Raw genomic sequence first — 4,005 nt, 5'->3', positions numbered from 1 at the left:
CAGCCCCGACCCGCGGCTGGGGCCGGCGCCCGCCTCAGAGCCGTTACAGACCGCCCCGGCCGTTGCAGAGCCCCCCCGCACCTCGCCGCGGTTGGGGAGCGACTCTGTCCCGTTTCTCATTACCAACAGTCACCGGGGTCTTCCAACCTTTTAGCCCCGACAGCTCTGAAGTTCTGCCGATGAACAGCACCCGCGGGGGGTTCAACGACCCGCCCTCAGAAACAATTTTCCACAGAGTTTTACGCAGGCGAGCATGCGGCTGGATGCCTGCCCTGGCCTGGCATTAGGAGGCGAGGGGGACGGCTGCTTGGGTCGGCCACCTTCGAACTGCCCTTGACCACTTGCTGGATGTGTTCTCCCAGACTTGCCAGATGAGTTTTCCAGGGCAGTTTTCAGGAGCGTGGGCTGGGGTGGCATGTCACGCACCCCTCCACGTGGGGTTTCGTGGCGAAGCTCCAGGGAGCGGTGGGAAAGGAGAAAGGCGCTGTAGCTGTCCTACCAGATAACGCTTCGGAAGTTGCTTTTGAGATACATCATCGGCAAAAATTTGGCTGAGAACAGCGAAAAAGTGCCACAGGATAGGATACAGCACCAGCCTGTCACATGTATAGTGAGTGTTCTTTTTACTCCGGTGGTGTCAATCAGCTTAATAAACTGCCTCTTCCTACAAGCTTTGGCATATTGGTTTGAGATGCCTGGGACTTAGCAGCTCTATCTGTCCACAGGTTGGAGAGTTTTTGTGCCTCCCTCTCCTTCAGCCTAAATAATTAAAATCGTTCCCCTGGGCCAGATATCTTAAAAAACTCATTTTAAGGCTAAGAATAGTCTTAGGCTAAAAATAGCTAATGCTAAGAATAACTAACATTAAGAATAGCCAGAATAAATCTTGCAATCTTCATCTCTTTCTCCCTGCATATATTCTATTTCCATAAGTCCTCTACTTTCAACACTATAATCTGAAAACATCAGATGATTTGGAATTCTTTTTAAAAAATTTTTGTGGATCTGCTCGTCTCTTTGATGTGACATCCCGTCACCATATATGGTGTGTGTGTGCGTATGTGTGTGCATACATACATAATTTATACGTACACATACATACAGATCTACCTGCTGTAGGCTTTAAGAAAACGGAAGTTGTTCCATGAACATCAGAACTAATGATACAACTCACTTGTGAAAAAAAGTCTTCATTGTCTTCGAGTTTTTATGTGACATCTTTAAAACTAATTCTTGCTTAGATCACAACTTACCAACGAATTTTTTATCATGATACCTAAACCTTGTGTTATCAGGGATCACACATAACTAACTTTTCACTGCTGGGGCAAATCTTAATGTAAATTTCTATGAACAGGCCTTCAAATTTGTTTCAGATAATACTTGAAAAAGACCAGCAATCACATATTACCACTACTTAGCTAACATTTTACAAAAAATAAAGCTAACATATTTCCATAAAGATTTTATACCAGCCCTCTAGTGCTTCTACCCACTCCACATCCGTATGATTTCCTGAAGAGACCAATGCCATGCTCTTGTCAAGGATGCAGGCAAAGCCCATGAAGGTCTAGCACCCCTAGATCTCTATATTTTCCCTATAGAGGACTTACAGATTGAATATATTCCCTTCTGTTTTGTTTTTTTTTTAAATCTAAATGTCATTTGCTCTTTGGGCAAGGAGTTGTCCATCTTAAATATAGTTCTTTCCACAACAAATAACAATATTAATTACAGCTTATTAAATAATACTTAATAGTGTAGGTTTCAGCTATTAGATCAATGGACTTTTCTTCTGTACAGATTCCACCTGAAGTGGTCATATGTATGTGCATGTCTTCCTCTGTCAATACTGCCTGTAAAGTGTGAAATTAGGTATTTACCTCCAGTATTAATGGCTTTTTGAAATGCCACAATCTAAACAGGAGAAATGGCCAGGTATTATCTCAGCCCTAACTATACTACATTGTCCTATTAACAACTGAATTGTCTTTCCCTGCTCTCTCAGTCACTGTGGTAGCTTTGAAATGTTGACAGATCCGTAACTGTTTTTATAAAAAGCAGCAGTGTGTCACAAACCTCAGCAAGCACGTTTCTGGGAGGTCTGGTAGTCCTGCACAGCCACAGCCCTCCTTTTCTTCAGTGGAAAGTCCTTTCCCACTGACCGTGCAGCCAAGTTAAAGTGCCTGCTTTTGGGGGGCTCAAACTCAAGTTGTCAGCCTTCAATTCATTGCTAGCCACTTGTAAATGCATCAGTTCTGATTCAGATGTTTAGTACATACTAATGTGTTATGTAATTAAAACAAATAGCAGTTATTCCAGTTTGCTGGTTTTCCAGCATCACAGGGAATGCATATATCCTACAGTCAAACTTGCAACTACAGCTTACAAACACAATCACAGTCCAGCTTGAAACCAGCTAGATCAGAAACTAGTATAGTCACGGAGTTAACATGACCAATAATTTTTTGTTTATTTACCAAAGATTCCTGGGCATGTTTGGAGTCAGCAATGAGCTCCATATCTCCATGCCTACAGGTAAACAGACAAGAATTGGTCCAGGTGAATGAGATCCCTGCTGCATCACTATGCTGTTAGATACTGCCTGGACTGCCATATGACAATACTCAAAAGTACCATTGTTGTCCTTGTTGAGACTAGGACATTGTAGAGCTCCTTTCAAAAGTAGATCAAATTCTGTCTTTAACTGGGCTAGGTTTTACCTTTCTCCTTCTACAGGGAAACTCTTGCAGAACTGCAAAACATCTATAACACTGCCAAGCATCTGTAACACTGATTTAACACTCATACTGTATGTCTCTTACTTCATATGATCATGCAGAGGGCTAGCTCTGACGAAATAAGAAGAGCAGAAACGTATTTGGGGAGTGGCTGGTTAGTGACTTAACACTACATAAGTGAACTTACAGCTCAGAGGAATGAACGATTTTCTGTTCATCTGCAGAAGAATAAAACATGGACACTTAAAAACATGGATTCTTAAACACATGTTGTGTTCCCATGTGGTTGAACTACTTTTACTTTTAAATTCTCAGCAGGATTTCTCATCTTTTCTGGACATTTCAGGTATAGTAAGGAGTGTCATCAAGCCTACTAAGAAATAGCTACATCATTAACGTAAGCAGTACAGTGAAGATTTTTTTTCACAATGCACATCAATTATTCAGAGAAATTATGTTACTAATGGGAAGCCTATTTGACCAAAACATTGGCAATCACGAAGTTCTCTGCTCTTGCCTTTGCCATGTGTGCAGAACAACAGTTTTGGCTAAATGTTCTAATCCATATTCATAATTGATACATGAGATGCATAAAATCTTCTGAATGCGATTGAAGGATACTTTTACAGTAATTGGATTTGTAAATATGAAAGTTGTACTGTCTTCTATGTGGTTATAGTACTTTACATGTCAGAAGTCAGAAGCTAAAATAATTAAGCACAAAAGTTAGTCTAACCAAAATTAGCCTGTGAAATTTCCTGTTACCCTGCCTATTATTGCTGCACTGTATGTGCTGTTACTGCACAAATACAAAATGATCCTTATCCACCCCATTCTTTAGCTGATAACAGCAGTGAGTTTTTTATCACAGGTACAAAATAAAGGAAAAAATTTATGGCTCATCCTCTTTTTTCCCCCACTGTTCAGTCTTCTACTTGAGTGATGCAATAGAAATGTAGGATTGGCTTCTTATTCTGTAAATTACAGTCTTTTCCCCTGTTATCATAGTCCTTTCACCTCTCTGTTTTTTTCCCTAGGTTGTAGGGGTTTTTAAAAATTGTTTCTATTCTCGGTATTGATTGTCCTGTGGGATGTATTGAAGGAGGAAATGTTGAATAGATAAATATTAATATATGTAATGAACACATGTTGTAAACTTAATGTCTTGAAGTTTAAGCATGTAATTTTCCATTTAAAGACTTAAACTAGCCTTATTTTCCTAGTTTTCAGTCTTAGTGGGTCAGTCTGCTAGTAAGTGGTTTTC

This window comes from Athene cunicularia (genome assembly GCF_003259725.1).
Source record: "Athene cunicularia isolate RWA chromosome 4 unlocalized genomic scaffold, athCun1 chr4_part1, whole genome shotgun sequence".
NCBI lineage: Eukaryota > Metazoa > Chordata > Aves > Strigiformes > Strigidae > Athene > Athene cunicularia.
Note: the sequence above shows the minus strand (reverse complement) of the source record.